Below are 17,340 nucleotides of genomic sequence, written 5' to 3'. Positions count from 1 at the left end.
AAATCAAATAAAGGTTGAACGAGAATTGCACCAAAAATACATAGTGACGGATTTGGAAGGAGAGAATGAAGCCATAGCATACAACAGCAACATTATAGGCAACTACTCGGTAGACTCTTTCCTCGGAAATTTCAATGCTCACATATCACCATATTTAGAAAATTCAGTTTTGTCCCAAGTAGAAAACTTTTCCCGGAGTGATGATTCAAAATGTGTTAGTTTCTTAGATAACCCTGTAAATACTTCTTTATTTTGGAAATTATATTTTGATGGCTCTAAATCCAATGAGGGAGCGGGAGCAGGATGCGTTTTGATTAGCCCTGACGGAAATAAGACCATGCTCACATGCAAACTGGAGTTTGATTGCACGAACAACACAGCGGAATACGAAGCCTTGGTGCAAGGCCTATACAAAGCGATCAGCTGCAACGTCAAATATCTTCAAGTCTTTGGAGATTCCGAGATCGTCGTCAAACAGGTACGTAACACCATACACTGCCTGTCTAGTCATTTAAAGCACTATCAATCTTTAGTACAAGATCTCACTTCACATTTTACAGCGTTCAATATTTCGTCAATCCCAAGACTTCACAACGCAAGCGCAGACCTGTTAGCTAACGTAGCCTCCAGACTCATTCCCTCCGAAGACTTTAGTCCAGATAGGTTTTCGATAGAATTGATTTTTAAACCGTCTATCCCTGACAACATCACTAACTGGAGAGTATTCAACGACGACCCAGACATCGTAAGTTTCCTCACCTCCGAAGGATCCTACTCAAACCAGATAATCGACGAAGACTGTCATGATCACCAGGTACAACAAAATAACACTGATAATGCCATACCCAAATCGATGGTCAAACTAGAAGACTTATACGACTTGAAAAGTCAGTTCAAAAGGTCAGCTAATGCCAAACTTTACAGTTCGACTCTGAACTACGAATCAGTGAACCTAGGAACCGATGAGAAGCCGCAAAACGTTAATCTAGGCCAAGGCCTGGCTCCTGAAGAAAAATCAGCATATATCCGTCTTCTACGACAGTACAAAAACGTCTTCACCTGGAATTACGATGAGCTTAAGACTTACAACACTTCTATCATTCAACACACTATCCCCATGATTAACAACGAGAAACCTGTCCAGCAGAAGCTCAGAAAAATCCACCCCAACTTGGAAAGTCAGATAAAAACTGAGCTGAATAAATTGTTGAGAGCCAGAATAATCTTCTCGGTCAGACATTCCAAATGGGTATCCAATATGGTACCCGTTAGGAAGAAAAACGGAGATATTAGAATCTGCATCGACTTCTAGAACCTCAACAAAGCCTGTCAGAAAGAAAATTTTCCCCTCCCACCTATGGAGCAAATATTACAGGCAGTCGCAGGCTCAGAGTTAATGTCTTTCCTGGACGGATTTTCAGGATATAACCAAGTGTTGGTACACCCAGATGATCAGTTAAAAACCACCTTCTGAACTAAATGGGGTACCTACGCGTATTGGAAAATGCCGTTCGGTCTGATCAATGCGGGCGCTACTTTTCAAAGGGCCATGGACATCGCGTTTAAAGGTTTAGTCAACAAATCGGTAGTGATTTACCTGGATGATATAACTGTGTACTCCAAGAACCGAAACGACCACCTCAAAGATTTGAAGCAAATCTTTCAAATATGTTTAAGGTATGGGATCTCGCTTAACCCGAAGAAATCTTTTTTCGCTTTGAGTGAAGGAAAATTGCTAGGATTCATAGTGTCCAAATCTGGCATTCACATTGAACCTGACAGAATCAAAGAAATTTCCGAGATATCCATGCCCCATAACAAAAATACCATGCAATCTTTCCTAGGACAGATCAATTTTGTCAAAAGATTTGTCCCAGATTTTTCACGTATTATTTCTCCTTTACAAAAAATGATAAAAAAGAATTCAAACTTTAAATGGGGTCTAGACGAGCACGAAGCGTTTAACTTAATCAAACAAGCCATCATCAACGCTCCATCTCTAACAACCCCAAACTTTTCAGAGCCTTTTGTCTTATACACGTTTGCCTCAGAGAATTCTTATGCTGCAATCTTGACTCAAGCGAATCAAGAAAAGGTAGAAGCTCCGATCGCCTTCTTTAGCTCAAACTTACAAGGTGCTGAGTTGAAATATTCGGACGTAGAGAAACAGGCATATGCCATTTTTAAAGCGATTAAATATTTCAGACCATTCTTGCTAAAGGCCCATACCAAGGTCATAGTACCGTTCCTAGCGGTAAGAAATCTCCTGATACAGAAGGATGTGGGCGAAAAGAGAGCGAATTGGATCACCGCCTTGCAAGAATACGACCTGGAGATCAAGCCGGCACACATCGTTCGAGGCCAAGGCTTCTGTAAGATGTTAGCTGGAGCATCGCAAATCCCCGAAAAATCGTCTGAAGAGGTACACGCGTATGAGGTAAGCCTAAACGACGCAGAATCATTATATGTTGACATCATTTATTTCCTGAAGAACGGGCGTGCTCCATTTCACCTGGATCACATCAAGAAGAGAGCCCTGAGATTAAAATCCAAACAATACCAACTCATGAATGATGTCCTGTTTAAAAGAAATTATGATTCTGTGCTTCTTAGATGTCTTGAGAAAACTGAAGCCGAAAAGGTTTTGTAGGAACTCCACGATGGACCAGCAGGTGGACACTATGCTGGAGAAGCCACCGCGCACAAAATCTTACGTGCAGGATACTACTGGCCCACGATGTTCAAAGACTCGTACAATCACGTAAGAAAATGCCAAGTCTGTCAGACTGCTGCAGGAAAACAAAAGAAGTCATCCATGCCACTGCAGCCGGTTAACATCGAACAGTCGTTCAGCCAATGGGGCCTGGACATAATAGGTGAGATCATTCCTCACTCCTCTAAACAGCATAGGTATATCCTCACGGAAACTGACTATTTTACTAAATGGGTAGAGGCAGTTCCTCTCAAGACAGCTAATTCTGAAAACATTATTGAATTCATACATCAGTTTATCATTACTAGGTTTGGATTGCCAACGGCCTTAATATTCGATAATGCTTCATATTTTTCTGGAAATACCATGACTGAGTTTGTAGAGCCTCTAACTTACACCTAATCATCCATTATTACCTATAGTTTTCCCTCACTCATCTCTCTCTTTTGCCTTATTTTCCTTGTAAACCTACCCAGATCATTACATTTGATGCCTTTAAGCATGATTAAGTGAACTTTGCTAATGTGTGACTGTTTTGTTTAGATTTTGACATATTTACAGAGATTCCGCAGCTGTCTGGCAATTCCGCAGCCATTCAGTGATTCCGCAGCCATCTGGTGATTCCGCAGCCTTTTTATTAATCTCAAGGTTCCACGTGTCATTTTGCAAAACGAACCACATGGGCACGTGGGAATAAAGGTGCTCAAGGTTCCTGTGCTATTGGTTCGGTCAGCCACATCATCTACACCTCCGGTCAACGAGGGTCAAGCCACGGTCAACAAAGGCAGCTTAAACGGTGTTGCGTAAGCTGTTGGGTCACGTCAATGCAACTGGTGATTTTTCCGTGTTACGCAAGTTGTGGGAAACATAATCCAACTCTGGATTCAATTCCCATGACGACCAGAACCTCCAGCTCATCCACGAGGCTCATGACGTGTTGCTGAACCTTTATTACGCATGACAAATTAGTTAATTTTCAGTTTCTAGCTTTACGCATTAGGCAATCGTTTAGATGCCTATAAAAACTAGCGTCTGCGTACGCTTAATGTTACTTTTTAGTTGCTGTGTTTTATGAACTTCTTATAATTTTAGTGCATTTCAAGACTCTGTTTTGATAGTGTTGTTCTAGCACTCTTGACTGTAATTTTCTGCATATGGAGTAATAGAAGACAGTGTTGTTCTGACGTTTTCAAATCCTTGAGTCTTCTTTGGGTTTTATGAATGGAGGGCCCCCGTTCATGACAGCCCTTGTATAGTATTTTATGTTCATATTCTTGCTATTTCCTTATTTTCCATTCAGCATTTCCTTTTCTTTGAAACATGTACAGCTTGATTCACTTTCATTGTCATTTCATTTGCAGCATTCACTTTGACTGATCAGATTTGTTTTTCTGCAGGTTTTTAACCCGGGATTGTTTGTGTGTTTGTGTATTTGCTTGATATCTAGTGGTAGTTTCAGTTGTCATATTCATAGTGCTGCCTTTTTCTCTGTTTTCTAGTTTAGCTTTTAGTTTAGCTTCTCAAGTTGTATGCTAACTGATTAATGGTCTCTTTATCATAAACTGTTTATCTTTAAGAGAGCAGAATACTAATGAATTACAGCTTGTTTTGAAGTAGTCTTGGCTTATATCACTAACTCTTTTTTTTTCCACTTGTTACACATAACCATGTATGTTGGAAGCAGAATGATGGAGAAAGGCATAGTGGTGTTATAATTTGTCATTTAGAGCTTTATCATTTCTTAGACTTATCTTTAGCTACTTCCTAATCGTGTTTTACACAGTACTATGTGTTAGAAGCAGAGAGTTAGGAAGAGATAAACATTATCATTGGTATTTGAAGTGATTTTCTTATCTTTTTATTTGCAGCAACATGAGTAGTGACTAATGCCATTAGAAAGTGGTTCTTTGCTTTCAGCTCATTTCAAGTTATTTATTTCTTTCAAGCTTTTCCTTTTCAGCAAGTAGTTAGAAACCACCAATCACACACCCTCACTCATCTAGAATTCACCTTACACACACTATCACTCATCTGTTTATAAAATCATCACTCCATCTTAGGAAAATAAATTAACCACAAACAACACCCCAAACGACAAAAATCTCTAAGAGGTTGCTTAAGTACATATAGTACACCTTCACTTCATCAGCTTACGAGCCCCGGGTTGACAATTAATGACATCAATTTAGGAACACTAAATTGACTAAACATTTTGGCGTCGTTGCCGGGGAAGTGAAATTAAGTAGCCATATTCTTAGAAAAAAAACATAAAAATTTCAAGGAAAGAAGTTGATAACCTATCAAAGTATGCTCTCCTCTTGCACTTCAAGGTGATCTGGAGGATCAGAAAAGAGAAAGTTATTGATTTGGTAGTTTCTTGAGTATGCTCTCTTCTTGCACCTAGAGTCAACTGGAAGATCAGAAAAAGAACTATTAACTTGACTTGAAGAAAAATAATAAAAAAAATGACATGCATAGAGCTAGAGATTCTAGAGGAAGGTTTTTAGCTAGAGCTCGAAGTTCAATTTTTACAAGTCCATCTGCTTCAAGGGATAGACAAGAGACACCTCCCTTATCTCCAACCAGCACTCCTAGTCCTAGAATTCCTGGAATTCAAGAGCCAATAGTTGACTCTCCTACACCTTCTATTGAGTTTGAACCAGGAAGAGACTCTCCTCTTTCTCCTACAGAAAGACCAATTGTAATTTAGGAAGTAGAATCACCTGAAGAGGAAGGAGAAATCTCTTCTCATTCACCCTTTGTAGAGGAACTAGAAGATTTTGAAATCCCTAGGAGAACCATCATGGCAAAGGAAGAAGGAGGTGGTAGAGGTAGAGGAGGAGGAGGAAACAACAACAATAATAATGGAGGAGGTAGAGGTCCCTTTGGAGGAGGAAATAGAGATGGGGATAACTCATTTGGGTTTCCTATTGTTAATGAGGATTCCCGAGCTACTATGAAAAACATATCACCATCTGTCCTCCCAAACTTCCATGGGTTAAGAACTGAGGACCCTGAAACATTTTTGTTTGAATTTGAAGTTGTGTGTCGAACTTATGACTATCTGGATGATACTCAGAAACTCAAATTGTTCCCCTCAACATTAAAAGATCAAGCTTTGAAATGGTTCATGGGGTTACTCACTCAATCCATTAGGTCTTGGGATGAAATGAAACAAACCTTTTTGGATAGGTATCAGGACTATTGTACGCCTACTAATCACAAAGATGAGGTATTTAAAATGATACAAAGAGAAGATGAAATTTTGGAAGATTTACTTGAGAGATTTCAATATAACTTGAAAAGAGCAAAAATGAGTACCTTGGATGAAGAGACCTTAAAAGCCCTCTTATTAAAAGCCATTAGGGATGAATGGATAGATATCTTAAACATGATGGGGAAAGGGGATATTTCTCAACTTTCACTCAATGATATAGCAGAACTCTGTATCCATCTCTCAAGGGGCAAATCAAAAACTCAAAAAGGGCCTAGAGATCCTTCTCTCCTTAAGGCAAATAAATCTGCAACAGGATCAGTAAGTAGGGCTGAAATCGGCAATATGCTTGATGAATTTAAAACTGACATCTTAGGGAGTCTTAGTGAACAACTAGATACCCTTAAGATTCACAATAAACAAAAAGAAGAAGCTGAGGCTTTGGCTATATTTTGCCCGAAATGTAGAAAGAAACATGCTTTAAGGGAATGTCCCTTAGATGCACACGTTGTAGAAACATGTGTAATTTGCTCAGAAACTCATGAGACCAAGGATTGTCCTTCAATTCCTGGCCTCAAAGCAGTCTTTCAAGAGGATCCAAACACACTTGAATCTCTCTGTTTTGTTGCAAGGAGACCTTGGCAAGGGCAACAAAATCAGGGGTTTAACAACTCTATGAATTTTCAACCCCAACCAAATTGGAATCCTTGGCAACAATCTTGGCCTCAACCTCAAAATGCTTTTCAAGCATGGATGCAAAGCATGCAAAATCCTTATGGGAGATTTGCTCAATTCTATCAATATCCTCCATCATTTCAGAATCAGCAGGCTCCACAACTTCCAAATCAAGGTCAACAACTATCATTGCCATACCCTCAACAACAACAACCTCCTCCACAAAATCAAAATTCTCAACTATCGCTTCAATCCCAGCAGAAATCAAATCAACTTCCCTCTCAGCCATTACCAAATCCAAATAATAGGAACCCTCAAAATGCTTACATGATGGAAGGTCAACCATTCCCTACCTATATGGTTGTTCCTCTCAATGAAGTACAACTCAGATCAGGTAGAATCTTAGATCAACCTTCTACAAGTGTTCAACAACCAAGCTTTTCTGAGGAAGAATCTCTCAAAGTCAATAAGGGTTCTGAAGTATCACTTCAAAACCAAAATATCCAAAAAGAAAAAGAAAAAGAATCAACCTCCACAACTCCCATAGTTGAGCAACCTACACCTTTAGCTACACCTCCTTTTCCTGAAAGATTACAAATTGACAAAGGAGTGGAAAAGCAAATATGGGTGCCTGACTATAGTTTTCTAGATGAATTGAAGAATGTCTGTATCAAGATCCCCTTGTTACAAGCCATTAAGGAAATTCCCATTCTAGCAAAGACAATAAAGGAGTTGAGTTTGAAGAAAACAGGAAAGAGGACCAGAGATACCAAAAGGATACATCTAGTTGGAAAAATTGCAGACATTATGATGGATAAGATTACCATGCAAAAATATGTGGACCCCGGTAGCCCTATTGTCAAAACTCATATTAATGGGGTTGAAATCCCAAATACTTTGATTGACTTAGGAGCCGCTATCAACATCATGAGTAGACAGACCATGGATCAGTTAAAGCTTCCTAACCTTCTCTTTACACCTACTTTACTGCAACTTGCAGATAGATCAATCATTAAACCTGATGGTGTATTGGAAGATATTCCAGTCTCTCTAGATTCTTGGGAATATCCAGTTGATTTTATGATTTTAACTCCCAAGAATAATCTAGGAGGACATCCTCTTATCTTAGGAAGACCTTGGCTAGCAACAGCTGATGCTTTCATCAGTTGTAGGTCTGGGGACATGTATATATCAGATGGTAATTCCACCAAGAAATTCAACTTGTATCCTCCAGCAAAGGCAATAACAGAAATAGGAGAAGATGAGTGGATTGACGATGAGGATACTATTCAACCTGTTCTAACCATCTCTGAGATCAGTGAGGATAGTCAAATTCTAAATACATTAGAAAATTTTGAAATACCTTTAGAATATGACTCTACACAGTTTCAGTTAGATGCAGATATTGAATATCTCTCCTCTAGACAGATGTCTCTCTTCTCAATGGAAGAGTTTGGTAGTTCTACAATTGAAATCCTTCCAGGAAAACCATTGAACATTAACAAAAACTTGGAAAGACCACAACAAGAAGAATTAACTAAACTTTTGCAAAAACATTCCACTACATTTGCATGGGAATACACTGACATGAAAGGAATCGATCCTAAGACTTGTATTCATCACATCTATATTGAAGAAAACAGCAGACCTATTAGGAAATCACAAAGAAGGATGAATCCAAACCTTAGGGAAATCGTGAAAGAAGAACTCCAGAAATTGCTCAAGGTAAACTTCATTTACCCCATTTCAGATAGCCAATGGGTTTCTCCCTTGGTTATAGTACCCAAAAAGAATGGTAAATGGAGAGTGTGCATTGATTATCGAGAATTGAACAAGGCAACCTTAAAGGGTCATTTCCCTCTACCTTTTATTGATCAGGTACTAGACACTTTAGCAGGTAAAAAGTATTTCTCATTCTTGGATGGTTTTAGTGGGTACAATCAAATTCAGGTAGCACCTGAAGATCAAGACAAAACCACATTCACTTGTCCTTGGGGAACTTTTGCCTACCGAGTACTCCCTTTTGGATTGTGCAATGCACCCGCTACATTTCAAAGGGCTGTACTAGGAATCTTTTCAGATCTGATTCATGATTGTGTAGAGGTATACATGGACGATTTCACAGTTTATGGTAATACATTTGAAGAAGCTTTGGAAAATTTGGAAAAAGTACTGGTAAGATGTAAGGAAACAAATCTTTCTTTAAGTCATGAAAAGTGTTTTATGATGTTTACTGAAGGGATTGTTTTAGGACATCATATTTCAGGAGATGGGATTAAGGTTGATAGATCCAAAGTTGAAGTCATCTCTAAGTTACCTATTCCAAATTGCCAGAAGGATGTTAGAAGTTTTCTTGGGTTTACTGGGTATTACAGAAGATTTATTGAAAACTTCACTAAGATAGCATCCCCTCTTTTCAAATTGCTTACCAAGGACTGTGAGTTCAAATGGGATCCCGAGTGTCAATCTGCTTTTGAAGCTTTAAAGACTAGAATATCTGAAGCACCCATCTTAAGGGGGCCAAATTGGAAACTCCCTTTCCATATTTCCACTGATGCTTCAGATACAGCTCTAGGAGCTGTTTTGGGACAAAAGGACTTGATCCCTTATGCCATTTATTACACCAGTAAAAATTTGACTCCCACTGAGTTAAATTATACTGTTACAGAAAAAGAGTTCTTAGCTGTGGTACATGCGATTAATAAGTTTAGACACTACATAACCGGCTATGAAACCTTTGTCCATACTGATCACTCTGCCATAAGATATTTAATGAACAAACCTGTCACTAATGGTAGGGTTACAAGATGGATTTTACTTTTACAAGAATTCAACATTGCTGTGTTAGATAGACCTGGAAAACAAAACACAGTAGCTGATTTCTTGTCTAGAATCCAAAACACTAATGAAGATTCTCCAGTAGAAGATAAGTTTCCAGATGAATACTTGTTTGCAGTAACTACCAAGACTCCTTGGTATGCAGATATGGCTAATTATCTAGTTACAGGGAAGCTACCTCTACACTTATTTCCTAATGAGAAAAGGAAAATCATTCAGGAGAGTTCACATTTTTCTTGGATTTCTAATGAATTGTTCAAAACAGGGCCAGATTGTATAATCAGAAGGTGTGTTCGGGAAGATGAAATGCCTGACATCCTTAAGGCATGTCATGATGAACCATGCGGCGGGCACTTTGCTGACAAGAGGACAGCTTATAAAATCCTTTCTCTAGGATATTATTGGCCTTCTCACTTTAAAGATGCAAAGCAGTATGTTAGAAGGTGTGATAGCTGCCAAAGAGTTGGGAAGCCAACTCCTTCAAATGAAATGCCTCTACAGCCTCAGGTATGCATCGAACCCTTTGAGAAATGGGCTCTAGATTTCGTTGGACCAATTAATCCTCCATCAAAGCAAAAGAAGTATATACTGGTTTGTACTGATTATGTTACTAAGTGGGTAGAAGCGAAAGCATTGCCTTCTGCCACTGAAAATTCAGTTGTTCAATTTCTTTTTGAGGATATTTTCACTCGTTTTGGTGTCCCAAGGGAAATTGTGACAGATCAGGGCAGCCAGTTTACATCTAAATTGATGGGGAAGCTGATGGAGGAATATAAGATCAAGCACAGAGCATCTACTCCATACCATCCACAATCAAATGGCCAAGTGGAATCTACCAATAAAGTTCTTGAAGGCATTATCACCAAGACTGTTCATCTTCATAGAAGAGATTGGGCGAAAAGGCTCCCTGAAGCCTTATGGGCCTATAGAACTACATGGAAGAACACAACAGGACATTCTCCCTATGAACTTGTTTATGGGAAGGAAGTCCTGCTCCCCATTGAGTTCCAAATCAAAACCTTCAAGATGGCAGTCCAATTGGGAATGAGCCTCACAGAAGCCCAAAGACACAGAATGGACCAGCTAAATGAGCTAGATGAAATAAGGCAAGATGCAATTCTAAGGACCGATCTAGTTCAGCACCAAAGATCTAAATGGAATGATCGTCATATCAAAGAAAGAAAGTTTCAGAAAGGAGATTGGGCTCTATTGTTTGATTCAAAGTTCAAAGACTTCAAAGGAAAGTTTCAAACTCATTGGCTTGGGCCATATGAGATTGATGAAGTCTTTAGCAATGGAGCAGTTCGAGTGAAAACTATTGATGAATTTCATACTCCTCTTATTGTGAATGGCCATCGATTGAAAATCTACCAAAAGCCATTCTCAAAAGAAGAGTTTGTCAAGTTGTTTAAAGAAGATTCTGCAATCAGGTTGGTGGAGAAGGATTCTTCTCCTCCATCAACCTAATCTTTGGTTTTTGAAAAAAATAAATAAATAAATAAATGCATAGGCCTGAAAACCAGTCTCTGATTGGCAGTCCTATGCAGAAAATCTGAGATGAAAATCAGGGCCACCTGACACCTCATATTTTCTAAAAAAAAAAAATCTCTTTTTTTTTCTCCTTATTCCATCTCATTTCATCATTACAACCATTTCATTCACCATCTCATTCATTTAATCACTCTCACTCCACCTCATTTCTTTCCATCCATCCATCCATTCATTACATTTCATTCCATCAATAAAGTTATTTTTTTTTAGATAACTAAAGTTGTTTTGTGCAGCCGGAGGGTACCACTGCAGTTTCCGCAGCTGTCTGGCAATTCTGCAGCCATTCAGCAATTCCGCAGCTCTCTGCACCTGCATAAAAGAAACACAGTCTGTTTGAAAAGAAATTTACAGTTCAGAAGTCATCAACAATAAGTGGAAAAGAGTCATGCAACAGCAATAAAACAATGAAGGGTTAGTGGCAAATGATCAAAGGCAATCCAAGCGCGGATATGAGGTATGATCTAAATCCTAAACTTACGGTTATCTCATTTTGCAAAGTTTCCGGGTTATGTTTTTTGCCATTTAATGTAATGATTACCAGTCTTTCCCATCATGCGACCAAAGATCCACGTATCCCCCACACTTATCGGTCCTGTTCATCACGATTTTGAAACTCAATTGCGGCTGCTCCTCCATTAAGGTTTTCGTACCTAAGTGACGTAGACTACTGTACTACGTCTCTCTACGTCATAATCCCGCAGCCAAGTGTAAACCTATGACCGAAGCCTAAGGACCTAACCGTTTCTACCCATCATTTCATAACCCTCCTACGCTCGTATCATTCCATTCACGCTATTTCATTTCCACAGTTCCCTTATTCCGCTGTGCTCACTACGCTGCTACCTTAGCCATACTTTGTTTTACTTCTTCCTCTCTGCTAATTCTGATTATCAGTGAAAGTATGTTACGACTGTTACATTAGAGCCGTAAATTTACTGTGTTAAGGCCACTGTTGAAGCCGTGTAACCTTTTTCCCAAAAGTTTTAGAACAGAGCCGTAGAGACAATGGGTAAACTCTTAAGAGCAGAACCAGAGGGTTCAAAATTTCTGGAGGGATATCCTCAAGTTAAAGAGGCTTTGCAAAAAGCAAACTGGCTCCAATGCATCCAGAAATTCAGAGGTTACCACAAAGAGGTTACGAAGGCCTTTGCACGTTCCTTTAGAGACAAAGACAATCAAGTGGAGATAGGGGACCTAAAGTTTACAGTCACTGAGAGCAGTATAGCACAGGCCACTTCACTCCCACAAACTGGAGAAAGATGGTTTAAAAACATATCAGTACAAGACCAACAGTGGAAGCAAATCTTAAAGAATCCAGGTATGGATACCAGCATTTTTACAAAAGGGATTCCTGTTACTTATGTCAAGGAAGAATGGACAACTTTACTTTTATTAGTGCAAAAATTCTTTACTTGTGAGGGAAGGTTTGGAGTTTTATATGTTTACCATGCCAAAGTCATGATGCATTTCTTAGGAGATGATATTAACCTTCCATATTTTCTACTCTCAAGTCTTAGAAAAATGTGTTCAATTGTCCAAAGGAACCCAAGAAACATTGAACCACATCTGTATCATCATGGTCTTGTTAAGATGCTAGTTGAGGAACAGTTGAAAGCAAAAAGAGATACCTGGGAGAGATTTCTTGTGAGAAACCATTTCGAAGAGGCAGGAGAAGCCTCTATGCCTAGAAAGAGTAGAAGAAAAAGAGAAGAGGTTACCCCAGAAATTGTTGTCCAAGACCTTGTTGAAGAAGAAAATGTTGCCCATCATTCTGAACATGAAATTGACCCTGAGCCTGCTGTAGACATTGATCAAACAGCCCAAGAAATCATTACTGAAACTCTGCAAGAAATTGTACAAGAAGCTGCTCAAAAGAAAAAGGAGAGTAGGAAGAAACAAAAGAAAGATAAAGGAAAATCCATAGCTCAAGAAACCTACCTTACTCCTGAAAATTCCAGTGAAGAAGACACTCAGCCCTTAGCACAAAGAATGGCCAAACTCCATGAGACTGCCCTTTCCAAGAAGGTGGAAAAACAAAAGCAAAAGGCACAAAAAGAAAAACAGAACATCACCACCGTGAGAAGGAGCAAAAGGATACAAGACAAAGTGGGGGCCACAAAGGGTAAAAAATCACTCATCATTGACTTGAGCACACCTGAAAAGGTTGCTACAAGACTTGACTTTGAGAAAAGCCCTCCACACACTAAGTATGTTGAGACTAGTCCTCCACGTGAGGAAAGTCCTTTTGAGCATGAAATTGAATATGAACATGGATCCGAATTTGAGTATGAGCCTAGTCCAAAGAAGTCACCAGAGGTTGACCCAGATCAGCAGAAAGTTTATAATTACCTGGAGACGTTAGAACAAGCAGCTGCTGGTCCAAGCACTGTTCAACCTTTGGAGCAGCAAGTTCAATCACTGAAGCAAGAAGTATTTGAGCTGGAGGTACTAAATCGCCACATCAAACAAGAAAATGAAAAACTGAAGGTACAGAGCAATGTGGACAAGATGGTCCAAGATAATACCATGCTTCATATGGGCCTTTGGCAAAAGGAAAACAAAAAGCTCAAGAAGAAATGCAGGAAGCTAAGCAGAGCTTTGATCAATTTAAAATTCAGATGTTTGATGAAAAGACCAAGAGTCAATGTGGCCACACAGAGGAAGAGGAGAAGACTAGATGTCTTAGCAGAGGCATCTCAGCAGGTGGATTAAACAGTGTTCTTGATTGCATGAGGACATGCAATTCCCTCGTAGTGGGGGTATGTAGAGCCTCTAACTTACACCTAATCCTCCATTATTACCTACAGTTTTCCCTCACTCATCTCTCTCTTTTGCCTTATTTTCCTTGTAAACCTACCCAGATCATTACAGATGCCTTTAAGCATGATTAAGTGAACTTTGCTAATGTGTGACTGTTTTGTTTAGATTTTGACATATTTACAGAGATTCCGCAGCTGTCTGGCAATTCCGCAGCCATTCAGCGATTCCGCAGCCATCTGGTGATTCCGCAGCCTTTTTATTAATCTCAAGGTTCCACGTGTCATTTTGCAAAACGAACCACATGGGCACGTGGGAATAAAGGTGCTCAAGGTTCCTGTGCTATTGGTTCGGTCAGCCACATCATCTACACCTCCGGTCAACGAGGGTCAAGCCACGGTCAACAAAGGCAGCTTAAACGGTGTTGCGTAAGCTGTTGGGTCACGTCAATGCAACTGGTGATTTGTCCGTGTTACGCAGGTTGTGGGAAACATAATCCAACTCTGGATTCAATTCCCATGACGACCAAAACCTCCAGCTCATCCACGAGGCTCATGACGTGTTGCTGAACCTTTATTACGCATGACAGATTAGTTAATTTTCAGTTTCTAGCTTTACGCATTAGGCAATCGTTTAGATGCCTATAAAAACTAGCGTCTGCGTACGCTTAATGTTACTTTTTAGTTGTTGTGTTTTATGAACTTGTTATAATTTTAGTGCATTTCAAGACTCTGTTTTGATAGTGCTGTTCTAGCACTCTTGACTGTAATTTTCTGCATATGGAGTAATAGAAGACAGTGTTGTTCTGACGTTTTCAAATCCTTGAGTCTTCTTTGGGTTTTATGAATGGAGGGCCCCCGTTCATGACAGCCCTTGTATAGTATTTTATGTTCATATTCTTGCTATTTCCTTATTTTCCATTCAGCATTTCCTTTTCTTTGAAACATGTACAGCTTGATTTACTTTCATTGTCATTTCATTTGCAGCATTCACTTTGACTGATCAGATTTGTTTTTCTGCAGGTTTTTAACCCGGGATTGTGTGTGTGTTTGTGTATTTGCTTGATATCTAGTGGTAGTTTCAGTTGTCATATTCATAGTGCTGCCTTTTTCTCTGTTTTCTAGTTTAGCTTTTAGTTTAGCTTCTCAAGTTGTATTCTAACTGATTAATGGTCTCTTTATCATAAACTGTTTATCTTTAAGAGAGCAGAATACTAATGAATTACAGCTTGTTTTGAAGTAGTCTTGGCTTATATCACTAACTCTTTTTTTTTTCCACTTGTTACACATAACCATGTATGTTGGAAGCAGAATGATGGAGAAAGGCATAGTGGTGTTATAATTTGTCATTTAGAGCTTTATCATTTCTTAGACTTATCTTTAGCTACTTCCTAATCGTGTTTTACACAGTACTATGTGTTAGAAGCAGAGAGTTAGGAAGAGATAAACATTATCATTGGTCTTTGAAGTGATTTTCTTATCTTTTTATTTGCAGCAACATGAGTAGTGACTAATGCCATTAGAAAGTGGTTCTTTGCTTTCAGCTCATTTCAAGTTATTTATTTCTTTCAAGCTTTTCCTTTTCAGCAAGTAGTTAGAAACCACCAATCACACACCCTCACTCATCTAGAATTCACCTTACACACACTATCACTCATCTGTTTATAAAATCATCACTCCATCTTAGGAAAATAAATTAACCACAAACAACACCCCAAACGACAAAAAGCTCTAAGAGGTTGCTTAAGTACATATAGTACACCTTCACTTCATCAGCTTATGAGCCCCGGGTTGACAATTAATGACATCAATTTAGGAACACTAAATTGACTAAACAGAGTTCGCGCTCAAAAGAGGGTTCAAACTGAAGTATTCTGCCAACTACTATCCGCAAGGTAATGGGTTGGCTGAATCAACGAACAAGAACCTAATCAGGATTATCAAAAAGACAGTCGACCAAAACCAAAAGAATTGGTATAAAGCACTAGTAAACGCCCTATGGGCAGACAGAATTACAAAGAAAGCCTCTATCAGCACTTCTGCCTTTAATTTAGTTTACAGGAGAGAAGCAGTTCTTCCTACTCACTTAGTCATTCCCTCCTTTTCCTTAGTACAATACATTGATGAAGTATCCACTTCTCCCTTACAACTAAGGCAAACGGAAATAATCAAGCTAGAAGAACAATGAGAACAGGCTAAGAAGACCCATGCTCACCACCAAGCGCTGATAAAATCCTCTTTTGATTCGAACATAATGACCAGAAAAAACTTTTAGATGGGAGATTTAGTTTTGAAGTGGGATAAGGCACATGAAGAAAAACGCAAACATACGAAATTCCAGAAGCTGTGGCTTGGTCCTTTTCAGATTGTAGAGGTCATAGGCCCGTCGACTTTTGTGTTGCAGGACTTGACAGGCAGAAGAGATTCTCTGCCTGTAAATGGACAAATCCTCAAAATGTATTTTCCATAGAAGGTTATCTTTCTAATTTTTGTAGGATAATTTTAGTTTTATTTAGTTTTATTTTTATAAATAAGGTTGGTTGTGAATGATCATAAATTGTATTTATGAAGAATATACCATTTCTCTATCAGATTTTGATTTCACTTGTATAAATAGTAAAAATTTTCGAAAAATCTGACTTTTATTATTGACAGATAGAGTTAACTTTAGCCTGAATATGATGTTAGTTTCAACTTCACAAAGAAATCTGGGATGAAAGTAACTTTTGGCAAAAAAAAATAAAAATTGTTTTATGCCAACGCAATGAAAAGTATCATCAATAGCAAAATAAGTATTCTCTGCAAAACTGTTGTTCTTAAACTCTATTATTGTCGTCCAGAGCTTTCTTAAGTAAAAACAATGACTTCCTCCCTGTTAAGGAAAATCGCAGCATCCAGAGAAACAATCCAAGAAAACACTATATCTCAAAGAATAAGAGGTCTCATCACGAGCCGGCTTATCATGATCACAGATATTATAACTTGCTGACTTTGCCACTACTGTCTATCAAAACAGGGCAACGACTCAAGATTGTTGCAATCAAAAGACAAGGGGTCTCATCGTGAGCCAGCTTGTTCAGCAAAAGTGTAAATCAAGTGAATGACTGTGTCATAATTTGGCCACCAAACCAAGACATTGTTCTTTAGAGAATAAAAAAATCAAAAAAGAAAGAAAAGTGTCAAAAGGATTTTTCTCTGGAATGTTGTAAATAACCTCAAGCAGGAAAAAGGATCATTGCTGGATAATATGGTAACCCTGTCGAGGCTATGGACGCTTGCGGGAAGCAGAGGCTCTACCTATGACAAATGAGCATACTTTACAAAGCCAGTACGCAGAGAAGACCTTATTTTGTCTTTGAAAAGACTGAGTAATGTCTAGGTGTGAATACAAGAAATGACCCAGAGGAAGCAAACAATCGGAATGAAATAAAAAGTTGTGACGAAACATCATTGACAGGATAAGGGGTAATACTCTATCCGTCCATAACAAAATTTAGACATAAGAAAATTTTTTCTGTTTTGGAAGTGAAAATGCAATAGAACAAGCAGAGATAACTGGTTCTTCACAGTGAATCGCCATTGTTGTGGTCACC

This window comes from Pinus tabuliformis, chromosome 8, assembly GCF_031772625.1.
Source record: "Pinus tabuliformis cultivar Carrire ecotype Pingquan chromosome 8, CPIR1, whole genome shotgun sequence".
Classification (NCBI taxonomy): domain Eukaryota; kingdom Viridiplantae; phylum Streptophyta; class Pinopsida; order Pinales; family Pinaceae; genus Pinus; species Pinus tabuliformis.
Note: the sequence above shows the minus strand (reverse complement) of the source record.